The 13359-nt window shown below is 44.3% G+C and overlaps 1 long non-coding RNA gene across 1 annotated transcript; it reads left to right on the top strand.

Annotated features, from left to right (window-relative positions):
* The first annotated feature begins 11527 nt into the window (after positions 1-11527).
* LOC118501072 lies at positions 11528-12681 on the top strand. The gene is made up of 2 exons (XR_004903649.1): positions 11528-11848; positions 12503-12681. It is a non-coding gene; the product is annotated as an uncharacterized LOC118501072 (long non-coding RNA).
* The last annotated feature ends 678 nt before the right edge of the window (positions 12682-13359 follow it).

Below are 13359 nucleotides of genomic sequence, written 5' to 3'. Positions count from 1 at the left end.
GTTTCTATTCCCCAAGCAATTTTCCCAGCAACAAAAGATTTTCAGTCCTTTTACATTCATCCAGGGACACAAACTATGCAGAACAGTCATGATACAAGCTATGTGAACAACAAATAACAAAGCACTAATTGCCTCTAGTGGGCATAGAGTTTCAGTGACTTCATGTTGGCTAAATATAGGCGAACACTTGGTGTGATGTGCGTGCCAGGGAGAACCATGATGCAATTATCCCCTGCCCTTGATTGAAGGGGGAGGACAAGGGTCAGAAGGCAAGAACAAGATTGCCTAATAAATGGTCCCTTGTAATGGTCTCAAACTCCACTGTGTCCATGGTTTGTACACACACACCAGACAGAGCAAACATTACTGTATAACTTTAAAACAACATAAGTACTAAGATTCTGCTCCTGGTTAAAAATAATCGCTCTTGTTTTTAATTTAGTTGCAGCAATTTTCTTTTTAATCTTTATAGTGAATTCACATCTACCTTAAAAGATTTAGAAATAAGTAACTGCTCATTTTTATTGAGCAATGAACGGATGCCAGGCACTGCCTGCTCTAAGGGCTTTGCATTATCAACTCATTTTATTCTCACAATAATTCCTTGAATGAAGTGTAATCATTAATCCCTGTTTTACAATCAAAAAAGAACAAGGGATGGGCTGGGTTCAGTGAATTACTCACAGTCATCTAGCTAGAAAAGTGAAGACTGAGAGTTAAACTCAGGTTTGCTCGATAGTGAATGCCCTGCTCTTAAGCTCTAAACCGTGCTGTTCAGCAGACATGCACTGTGAGCCACACATATAATTTAAATTTTTCCAGCAGTCACATTAAAAGAAGCAAAGAAGAAAGTGAGGTTAATTTTGATAAATGTTCTTTTTAACTCAACGTATCCAAAATATTATCACTTCAACATTGAATCAAAATGAAAAGTAATGAAATATTTCACATTCTTCTTTTCATACTAAGTCTTAAAAATCCAGTATGTATTTTCCACCTACAGCACATCTCAATTTGGACTAGCCACTTGATTTCACGCGATCCACAGGCACGTGTCCAGTGGCCACCATAATGGATAGTGCAGGTGCAGGACATTTTCATCGTGGTGGACAGTTCCATCGGAAGTGCCGCTCTCAATTCCACTAGTAGTCAAAGAGAAAAAAGTCACCTATAAACTCCATCTATGTCAATGTACTGCATGCCTCCTGTTTTCTGTGTATGTATATACACATGTATATACACATGTATATGTATATAGATATACATGCTGTCACCCAGATGAAGGTCATACATAGTTTTAATCAATTTTTTAATGACAAATTTTTTCTCTAATGAAAGTGTGCAACCCTCCAGTGGTTTTGCCTCCCTGCAGGCATGCGAGCCAGCTTTGATGTTCTGGAAATAGCATGGGACTTGGAGTCAGAGGGCTCCACCACTTACCACCTGTGTGACATCAGATAAGCTATTCTCCACCCCTTGCTTGTGTCATGTGAGGATGAAACAAGATAATAGTATATTAAAAATGCCTTACAAACAAAGCCCCTTTTATTAAGTATAACTCATTCTTCTAATATGGACAGTACATTCTTTTTTTTTAATATTTTATTTATTTATTTTTAGAGAGGGAAGGGAGGGAGATAGAGAGAGAGAGAGAGAAACATCAATGTGCGGTTGCTGGGGGTTATGGCCTGCAACCCAGGAATGTACCCTGGCTGGGGAATGACAGTACATTCTTATGTAGGGTGGGCAAAAGTAGGTGAAACAGAGTTTATTCTTGTATTATTATTTATTAATTACAGTATTTTTCCAAACAAACAATAAACTGACTATTGCCCCACCCTGTATATGCAGCATGTGTGTGTACTAAAAGATCAAACTACAGAGGTTTTGGTCGATGGTTAATGCAAAGGACCTACTTTTGCACTCTTCACCCAGGCAGAGTTCTGTTGATCAGTAATAACTGGCATTTTCCCAATATAAGTGGACTGTCTCTTGTTCCTCTTCTCCCTTTTTTACAAGTGAATTTTGTAACGTTCTTCTGTCTTGAGCCTGGCAGAAGTTGCTGCCTGAGGAGGAAGCCTGATTTCAGGAACAATCTATCCCTCCTCCGTCCTTGTTCGACATGCCTTGCACGGCCCACCAGGGGAAGCAGAGTGTTGGCCGGAAATGAGAAGAGTCTTTAGGAGCAAATTGAAGCTACCATAGCCACTTGCTCTTCCTAAGCAGGAGCACATTTTAGCTATGAGGGCAGAAAACAGTCATGACTCTTCATCTCTACAGATGGACATCAGCATACACTCTCTGAATCAACAAGGAGTCTATGACACTGAATTTTCACAGGGTCCAGTGAAATGAGTTTGACAGGGTTCAGGATACATTACCTCAAAATATGGCACCTTGGTCTACTGAACATTTTAAGCTGAAGGAGTTTGAGAAAATGGCATAAGAAAGATCTTTCTGACTTTCCCCTGCCCTTCTCCCTTGAAGTAGGGCATAAGATCCTCATGTGAGGTACCCTCCCTATACCTAGAGTAAAGGGGCATCCTTATATTTGAAGGTGGAGGGATTCTGAAAGGAATTCAAACTCACAAGCCTTGCTAAGTTTCCCCAGTTTACTACCCTTAGCTCATACCCTTCAGTTCCCTATCATGTTTTTCCACAACTTACCACTTTTTATCAAACCTAGCATAAAAACCACTCAGGTTTAACTGGTCCTTCAGGTCTTCATTTCTTTATGAAGGCTCTTGTGTCACATAGAGCTTATATCAAATAAATGTGTATGTGTTTATCTTGTTAACATGTCTTTGTTTCAGAGCTCCAGTCAAGCACCTAGAAGATTAGAAGGAAGAATTTTTTCCTCCACCAGAAGTTGTTAGAGCAATAAGGCACTGCTGATTTTATGTAGCTACTGGAGTGGACAAACTACAGTGATTTCCAATGTAGATTCCCAGCAAAAAGAAGGTCAATATTGGCTTCTAGACCATGAGAAAAGCCTTAGGGGATGGCTGGCCATCACCAGGTATTGGAATACAAAAACATCCAGCACCCAACAAGGTAAAATCCACAATGTCTAGAATCTGATCAAAGATTTCCAGGCACAGAAAGAAAGCAGAAGAACACAAACATAAAGAGGAGAAAAACAAATCAATCAAAACTGACCCAACCTGGCACAGATGTTAGAATTAGCAGAGGATATTGAAACATTTATTATAATGTGTTATAACTGTATTTCACATATTCAAAATTTTACGTGAAGAAATAGAAGATATAAAAATGACCCTAATCAAACTTCTAACAAAGAAAACTATATTGAGATGAAAAATACGCTAGATAAGAAAAATAACAGATTAGTAGATATTAAAGAAGAAAATATTAGTGAATTTGAAGACACAGCAAAAATCCAACCCAAAACAAAACTATCATATGTGTGTGTGTATGCAATATAAATAAATTAATTAATTAAAAGAGCACCAGTGAGCTTTGGGATAACTTTGAACAGCCATATGTGTAAGTGTGGTTCCTGACAGAGGGGAGTGCAAAAATCCTGTTTGAAGGAACAGATGTCTGAAAAATTTCTAACATCATGAAAACTATAAACCCACAAATCTGAGAAACTCAGTAAACCCCAAATACAAGAAACATGCAGAAAAATACACCTGAAAACTTTCAAGTTTCAAGTTGAGTGGATATGCATTTACTTATTCTTATGTATGTAAGTGTAGACATGAATTTAAAATAAAATCAAATCTGTCCTTTGCCAGCAGACAAAGCCTTAAAGGCCCCAGTCTGTCTTCATGGGTGCTGTGGAGGAATCAGGAAGACTAAGCAAATCGATCGATGGTCACCTCTACCACCTCCTACAGGGCCACTCATGGTCTCTGTGAAAGGCCATCCCTCAAATTGTGGAGTGCACGGTCTACGCATCTGTATCCAGTCATGCTAGAATAGTCCGTCTCCTTCTGTTGTCCCATCCTGGAGGCACTGACTCCAAGAAGAAAAGAGAAGGAGAAAAAATCCCCTTTCACCACATCTGTTTGCTATCTTAGTGTTTAAGCTCTTTAGACTATAACCTCCTTGAGGGCAGCCCATATGTTTACATGGAAACATCTGGCACACAGATGTGCATACGGCAGGCATGCAGGCAAGATTTGTGGGTGAACTAATTGCCTGAAACATCCAACCCAGACTTTTTCACCGAGTGTGGGGGTACGGGTACCCCCAAATCCCTCTGGAGGAGATGCTCTCTGTATTGACACTTGCTTTGTCCTCTCGTGATGACACTGCACTTTGGAATCTTCATTGCAGCCTCCCCTCTAAGAAACGATTACACTATGCTCATTCTACCAGCAAAACAATTTTCACTTTCTGTAAATGTTACCTGTTTGTGTCTGCCTTCCCCCGCAGAGTGTGAAAACTTGATGCAACATTAGCACATTAGAAGGCAATCAACAACTTAGGGTAAGAAAAACAAACATAAACAAATATGTTCACGAAAGAGATTCTTCTCAGGTGGGACGTGGAAACTGCAGCTAGGATAACAAAGGCGAGCAGAACAGGGACGCCTCAGAGCAGTGCAGAGCAGGGGGCGGCAGGGGCAGGGGCCTGGGCCCTGGTGGCCAGGAGTTCCATTTCCTGTGTGCCAGACCCCCTCTAACCCACCCAGACCCGATTCAACCTCCTCCTTCCCCACCCCAAGGCTGAAAAGAACATGTTTCTGCTTTCAGATTTACTTGTTATAATTTTTGCCTCAGGAGGCAAAACAAAATTATAGCTAAGCCTACACCTCAATGAGCTGTCTTGTAAAGGAAAACATCAAACAACCCTTTTGCACTTTGGATTTTGATCCACAATAAAATTTTCCACTAGAAAGCAATATTAACTTCTCACTACCTCCAGGTCAACAGAGCTTAATGAAACTTGATGTGACCTCCTCTTTCTCCACTCCTATACTCACACTACTCACCACGCCCACACCACAGTGCACAGACATTCCCACTCGGCCCCTTTCTAACTGGCGAATCAGTGCATTTTCCTTTTGTCCTTTGAAACACAGATGGTAGCACTCAGATGTCAATCTGGGACCTGTTGTTCTTAGGGTAATGCTAACATCTGCTTTTGGCAGCTCTAGGGGCACTTGGCAGAAGATCCTAGTTGCTACAATTCCGGGTAGATCCTATTCTTTGCTTAAGGTAGCCTCTGGCCATTGGGTAGCAGGGATGGGAGGGAGTGTCTAGGTGTGTGCCCTCCATCCCAGAAAGTGGAGAAGTCGCACTGCACTGATTTCACGGTTGCTTTCTTCTCTCAGACGCACTCCTCCCACCTCGCTACCTAGTAATCAGTACCCAGTTGTGCTAGAAGTGCCAAGCATTGTGTCCCTTACCTGCCTTACCTCATTCGTTCATCTCGACAGATCTATGACTGTTACTACTACAACAAACACCATTTCCTACAAGAGAGTGAGCCTCGCCCTGGCTGGGTGACTCAGTTGGTTAGAATGTCATCCTGACACACCCAGGTTGTGGGTTCAATTCCACTGGTTGACTCAACATACAAGAATCAACCAATGAATGTATAAATAAGTAGAACAACAAATCACTGCTTTCTCTCTCTCTCCCTCTTCCTGTCTCTCTAATATCAATCAATCAATAAAAAAATTAAAACAAGAAGAAACAAAGTGAGCCTTGGAGAGGTTAAATTAATTTACCCAAATCCACACAGATAACAACTTGCTAAATGTGACCTGACACCAGTCCTATCTGACCCCTAAATCCTTGCTCTTAACTTTTGTGACATCAGGTCTATGCAATGTTGATCTTCATGGTAGTTGGGTTCTTATTAATCTTAGTTTAATGATGAGAAAAACTGAGATTCAGAGAAGGTAAGTAATGTATCCAGATTTATCCAGCTTGTAAGAAGTGATACTAGAGTTCTAACCCGGTCCAGCTGACTGCAAAGTGCAGCCATAGTTGACTGGGACTGCATTTTCTGCCCACACCGTTGCTGACACTGGTTCCACACCCACCCACACCTGCCCCCTAGTCCTCTCAGCTCCTAGCGGAACATGACCCTCCTTCCCATACTTGACCCCCATTTTCTCTGCCAAGGTAAATACTGTCTTGGCCCTCCTCAAGTCCTGTCTTCTCCACCAAACTCCGGAAGAGAGCTCCTATCACTCTACTTTCTCAGCCACCCATTTGTCAGGCTCCCATATCGCTGTGTGCCACCATATGTATTTCTACAGTGTGCCACAAGCATCAGCAGTGGAGACGTCTGAACTCCTGGGCTGGCCCACGTGCTCTTTGGTCCCATATGTCTTTGAACTACTCTCCGTACACTGTGCCTGACATTCAGGAAGGGTGAGACTCCAGGGACACTTAGTGGAAATGGTGTTAGCAAGTTCAGCAGATATTTATTTAATGTCCACTAAGTGTTATCTGCTCTGGTAGGTCTTTTTACACATGTCACCTCACTTCAGTTTATTTCAGCTCCTCCTGCATGCTCACTGGTTTCTCTGTTGACACAGTGCCCAAGCTATACAGCCTTTGCAACACTATCATCCTGTAACACTCAACATCTTTCTTACCCTTTATCATTACACGTTCTTGTTTGCTTTCTGGCCTTTAGACATATTCTGTCCACTCCTTTGGTGGCCTAACTCCTATTCACCATTCAAATTTCAGTTCCAATAGCACTTCCTCCAGGAATCCTTCTCTACTCATCGTAGTGTGGGTTTGATGTCTTGGCCATGTATCCCCATAGCTGCTTGTGCTCTCCTCATCATAGCACGTGACACACTGTGTCACGTGACTGCTTATTACCTGTATCCCTGGTTGACTGGAAGCAACAAGGGTACAGGTTCTGTGTTGGACTTTCACTAGCCCAGCACCAGACACTGCCAGGCACATATATTTAATATTTATTAAACGAATCAATAAGTTGGGCCTTAATAGACAAATGGGAATATTAGGGACACACTTCACTTTCTTCACATTGTCAAGGACTTGCCTTGCCCAAGCTTCATGTAGTTTTCCTCACTCCAGAGAAGTGAACACAGATCATAAAGGATCCTGAACATGTGAATTATTCCATGCAGTCCATTCCCAAACCCCAATGTACAACTCAGAGCACACGTCCTTTTCTTCTGATGGGAGATAATGCGCCAGTGTTCCTGGGAGTCTACGTGCCCGCCTCAGAAGTGCTAGGCATCACTGTAGGCTGCCAATACCATCTTAGCATGAATCGGGTTCCTAGGGTCCTGCAAGAAATTCTAAAGGTGATCTTGAAGCCAATGGTCATCCCATTGTCCAAAGGCGAGAAGACAAAGACTGTCCTTTAATCCCTGAGACACATGCTTGAGAGAGGCCAAGAACTCTGTCTGATGAAGGAGAGTGACGGAAACCAGGTGCTCTGTGTTGGGTGATGTGGGCAACACAGGTCACACTATGCTTAATGGCTTCCAGAGAGGCATGGTCCAGGTCTCTCCGAGGCAGAGAAAGGAACTCAAAAGAGGATAGCTACTTTAAAGAGTCAAAACAGATACTACCACAAGAAGCCAAATCTCCCAAGGTTGGGTGAAAACTCATTCAAGGAACACTTCTTCCCATTTGTGCTAATGATCACCGTCATAGTCACAGGTGGCTATTTTTCAGAGTTTACAATGTGCCCACTCCTGTCCTTGGTGCTTTATAAGTATTAACTAAATAATTCTCACCATACATTATGATGACGTAGGTTCCTATTTTTACTCCCATTTCACAAATGAGGACACTGAAGCACAGATCCATTAAGTGACTAACTCAGGATCACACAAGTCAGTGGAGGAGAAGGGATCTGAACGCACACACTCTGACTTCAGAGCCCATGGGCTTAGCTGAGATCCTTGGCAAGAGTGAAGACTGGGCATTAGAGCAGGTAACCGGAATGACGATCTAGTGGGGAAACCAAGGCTTGCTGGCGGTTGGTACCACACTGTGTTCCTATGCAATACTCTTTAAGCTTTTCTTGCACTGCGTGTCTGACACTGGGCCAGGCGTTGAGCACGTGAAGGTCAGCAGAAGCCAGACCCACTCTCAGTCTCAAGTGCAGACAGGGCCGTGTAAGAGCTGTCATGGCCGAGATGTAGGAGACAAGATGGGAAAGTGCTGCCTGCTTGGGGAGGATTCATGAAAAGAAGAGGTATTTACCCGGCTCTAGGAGAGTAAGAACTGTGACTCCAGCTTTATCTCTTTGCCTCCAAGTTATATCCAGGAAACAGTGTACCTGAAGGCCAAGGGCTGTGTTTTACTTCACTTCATGTCTTCAAGTGCTAGGGATAAGGAATGGCACATAGTAGGTGTTTAATAAATGTATGTGGAATAAATGAATGAGTAAACCGACTAAACAAAACCAATTCTAAAGAACTGTAATTTGGAAGCAGAAGCAGGCACAGCAAATGTTTAGGAGATCAGGTAGGGATAAAAACCAGAGTGGGTGGTGCACAATAGGAAAAAGTCCTTTACAGCCAACTCTCCACTGACAGTGAGCGCATCTGCCAGAAGTCTCTGCTCCCTGACTGTGTCCCTCTCCACCGTCTGGAAGGCTGAGGGCAGAGAGCGGTTGGTTGTTCCCTGTGGGGTCCTCCGTGATGCTGTGCTCGTGTCCGGAACCTCGGTAGGCAGGATACTTCCTGGAGAAAGTTAGTGGTGTCTTTAATCAGACAACATACACCCCTCCAGAAAGCCCTCCAAACAGCACAGATTTCATGGCAACTGGACGTCTCCGGCAACTCTAGCTTCCAACCAGCGTAGTGGGACCCGCACGATTTTATCACCCACCCCAGGTCACCTTTGGTCCCCCTCAGATTATTCTCAAGGTGGACAGGGAGTGAAAAAACCCCAGGGCCAAGCTCTCTGCTTTTATGAAAGAACTTTAAAAAGAAATTCACTGATTATCATTATCTCAAGTTAAAAATCTGAATTTAAAAAACCACACCTAAATATCTAAAAAACACAGATTAGTTAAATAAAGTATGGTATACCCATGCCATGAGATACTTAGTAGCCATTTAAAATGATGGTATAGATTAGTATTGACATGAAAAGATATTTAAGACATTAGTCTAAGTGTATAAAATGGCTCGTAGATATATATATATATACACACACACATATATACATACATACATGTGGGTAGTTATATACACAGAAAACAAACAAACAAACCTGGGACAATATACATCAAAATGTTAAATGTTGGTCATTCCAGGTTGTATCCTCATAGACAATTTTTATTTTGTTTTCTATCTCTAGTCTTAATTTGCCTACAATGAACCATCAACAAGTAATCATAAAAGGTTTGCCTGAGTGATGATTTTACAGGTAGACAGCCTGACCCTAGGGCCTCATCAACTCCTCCCCACCATGCTGATGATCTGAGAGGCCCAAAGGTGGTCTGGAACAGGTGATGAGATCATGCCAGGTCACAGGCTGCTGCCTGAAAGCTGGAATGGCAGGGAGCTGGCAATGGCAGTAGACTCTGCTGTGTTTGGGAGTTGTTCTTCTTTGGACAGCAATATTTCAGAACTATATAGTTCTGATTGCAAGCACTGCTCATTTTCTCCTTTCTGACCTTTTTTCCCAAAGTCAATGGCAGCACTATCAGGTGACTGTACCTGAGCTGGGGGGTGAGAACTCCTCCACACCCAGAGACGCCCAGGTCAGCTCCGATAACCCTCCCCGACCTACCGGCTTAATTTCCTCTCCTTCTCCAGTCCAGTCTCGACTCAGTCAGGGTGAGCCTGGGCTGGAAGCAGATCACTTTACTTGCCATGATTTCATTGTTTGCATTTCCCTCCCACCCTAGAGGCCAGCTCACTTTTCCTCTGTAAATTATTTACACACAAAAACTCAGAAAAGATCCTTGATCTCCTCCTCCCAATTCCTCCAGGGTCTTGCCTCCAGCATCTTAACTCTCTCCCTCCATTGTCTTCCTGGACATCTTCCCTAGTTCTGGGTCAGTCTGTCAGCTGCATTTAGGGCTGGAGTTTGGGGAACATGAGGAACTGGGTCAGAGGCATCGGTTCCCGAAGATCCAGACCCTTGGACTATTTAGCAATATCAAGGCTTCTCTCTCCAGCCAGAATTGGAGTGGCCTCCACAGTCCTGCTGAGCTGTTCCATCAAAGAGAAGAATAAGGGAGCTCTTTGCACTTAGCCTTTTTCTCATACATGCCAGTGAGTATCCCCATACATGTGTACACAGAGGGAGGAATGTATTGCATCCAGAAATGACATGCATGAAGTCCTGCATACATGTCTGTTCTACACACATATCCTGAGACACAGACAGACAGACACCAGCATTTGTTCTCCTTGGCAGCCATGCCTGTAAATATACACGCGTAGATAACAGACAGGCATTCTTCCTGGCATTCAAACATATATACAACATGCAGACATGCAGAGATACAACTGTGTATCCTCACACATGCAGAGGTCAATACCTGCACACATATTCAATCCACGACACAGACACAAGCACACATAAATCTACTGCAGGCAGCGAAGACGGCTGACCGATCATCTCTCGCTACACGGGGACCATACCACCCACCTTGACATTGGGGTTGCTTTGTTTTGTGGGAAGTTTTTGTAGAAAGTTGGCTGGACTTTGGCAATGAGTTCAGCCCTCTTCTGTCTCCTGCCCTCCCACCCAGCTTCCTCCTCCCCGTCACCCCATCTTTTATCCATAGCGGGGCCTGGCCAAGGGGAATGCTAATCGCCATGACAGGAGCCGTTTCCACCTGTTTACATCCCTGCTCGCCTCCCCCTAATGCCATTTTAGACTCTGCCAAGCAGCAGAGGAGGCCTGCTGCGCGGGCCCTTGTGAGAGGGGGAAGGAATGAGCTAGAGGGCAGTTCGAGTGTGAAAAGAACCCGTCGCTAAGTGACTCCCCATTCCAACAGCCACACACAAGATGCACATAATTGCTTTTAGCACAGTGGGATGGATAGAGATACAAAAGGTCAAATCAAGGATTTGTCCCATAATATCTTTGCTAAGCAGCAGCGTCAGACACTGGAAAAGCATATTCATGAACTGAGTTGCCAGAGTGTGAGGCAGGCTTTTCAGAGGCGGCTGTGTGTTCCCTCTTTGAGGTGTGCCTGCCGTGGTGATTGGATTCACACGGAGCAAGTGACTTCTCAATGCTCAACAAAGCTCTGTCTGTGAATTGGACTGAATAGACTACTTGGCAGGCAGCTGAGATAACTATGCTAAGTGAATGTCATAGTTGCTCCCACTTCCCTTATGCCCAAGCCTACTGGAAAATGCAGGATAAAGGCCAATCTCCTGAGTGTGGCATTCAAGGCTTCCCACCATCTGATCCAAATCTGTCTCTCCAGGCACTGCCCACCATGAATGCAGATGTCCACCCCACTGGGCCCTTCGCTGGTCTGAACGCATCCTGAGACTCACTCCTTCGAGGACCTTCCTTGCTCATGGTGTTCCCCAGGGCGCAGTGTCTGTCCTGCCTCATTCATTCAAATCCTACGTGTTATTCCAGCTTGACTCAAGTCCTGCTTCTACCAGTCCTTTCCTTGCCCCCCTACCTAGAAGTGACCATACACTTCTTGAAGGAGGAAGGAGGCAGAATACTAAAGGAAGACGGCAAGTCTGGATCCTCTGACCCGACTTAAATACTGATGCGCTCACGCAGGCTGGAGTGCTGGCAGTCTGTGCGGGGAGGGCGAGCAGAGGCAGAGTGCGGCGTGGAGGCTCTCCGCCTCATCCGGGGGAGGGAGGCGGGTGATCTGGGCCCGGGGCATGACAGTAGAAATGGTGAGTAAAAGTTAGAGTCTGTTACATTTGAAGGTCAGTCTGAAAGGAATTGTCCCAGGGCTGGTTGTGGGGTATTAAAAAAAGTTAGAGATGACCACAAGATGTTTGGCCTAAGCATTTACTGATAGGAAGAAAGAACAAATTCGGATGGTGGATATTAAGAGTTCGGTTCTGGCCATATTTAAGGTACCTATTCGGCATCCAAGGAGAGATGTCAAGACTGAGAAGGACAAGTAGTGAGACACCTCCTCCTTCAGGAAGGAAAGCATGATCAGCCATGTCAAATACAGGCTGAGAAGACCAGAGGAAAAACTGGCCATTGCATTTAGCTGTTTGGAGGCTTTGGTGGCCTTGCTCAGCGTGGGTTTATGACACAGTGGAGGCAGAACTCTGCATTGGAGTGGTTTCAAGAAGGAATGGTGAACTTTTGAGAAAATTTGCACTAAAGGAAAGCAGATCAATGGGGTAGAGCAGTGGAATCAAAAAAGGATTTTTTTCCAGTGGGGAAAAAATGCTATCTTCACAATAAATTTGCCCACACCCTCTACTCCTTCTATTCCTATCAGCCAGGGACGGGGGCTGCGTCAGGCTTTACCTAAATGAGGAGCCCCGTTGAGCTCTCTGCAGTGAGAGAAACCCCCTTCCAAGTTTCTCTGAAAGCCAGGGCGACTCTTTCTTATTTTAAAGGCCAGTCCCATGGCTCCGGCCACATCAACCTCTCCCCCACTCGACATCATGGCTAATGTATCACTCTTCCTTCCAGATTTCTCTTCTAAACCCCCGAAGGAAAAGAGATGTTTTTCAGAAGAGTCCTATATTCTCCAGTAAGTAATACTGGCAAGTCACAGGGTTCTTCCTAGCAACTTGAAAAGCTGTAAGAGATAATTAAAATTTTAATGTTCTTTTCCATAGGGAAAAAGTTTCTGGCAAAGCAGTGGCAGAGATGTTAAGTGCATTTTCAGAAACTGCACCATGGGTCGGGGCACACAACTCATTAGCTATCGTGTGGAGTGAGCCAGTGCCCGGGGTCTGTCCTGTCTCCACCACCACCAACCCCCATCGGGGTTTAATCGCCTTCAGGGCTGTTTGCAGCTATGTTTTCCCATTTCAAATCACATTTGGCTAAAAATCAAGCCTATGACTTACACTCTGGGATGTAAATATGCAACATTTTCCATCAGCGTATTATACTGGTTAAAGTGTTTCTGTGCAATGAGAAGGGAAAGTAAAATAAAAATATCCAACTTAGTATGAGACCTTGAGAACTACTGGCTTTTTAATTTCCTTAAAGGTCATCTCCAGGAGGGAAATACCTGGGAGGGCCATCATCTTTCATTGGCTGTATGGCTGGAATCCTGTCAACCTCACACCATTGCTGGTGAAAAGGTCAGCTGCCCCTGGCAAGGCAACAAGTCTTTTTGAAATGGCAAGTCGGGGTTGGCTCCTGGGTTCCCCGTGGTCTCCAGCTTCACAGAGAGCTGCCAGTTAGAACTGCACAAAGGTTGTGAATGGTGCCTCCTAGCATGTCTAGTGAGCACCTACAC

The sequence above is a fragment of the Phyllostomus discolor genome, chromosome 6, assembly GCF_004126475.2.
Source record: "Phyllostomus discolor isolate MPI-MPIP mPhyDis1 chromosome 6, mPhyDis1.pri.v3, whole genome shotgun sequence".
Classification (NCBI taxonomy): domain Eukaryota; kingdom Metazoa; phylum Chordata; class Mammalia; order Chiroptera; family Phyllostomidae; genus Phyllostomus; species Phyllostomus discolor.
This window is presented reverse-complemented; position numbering and strand designations above follow the sequence as displayed.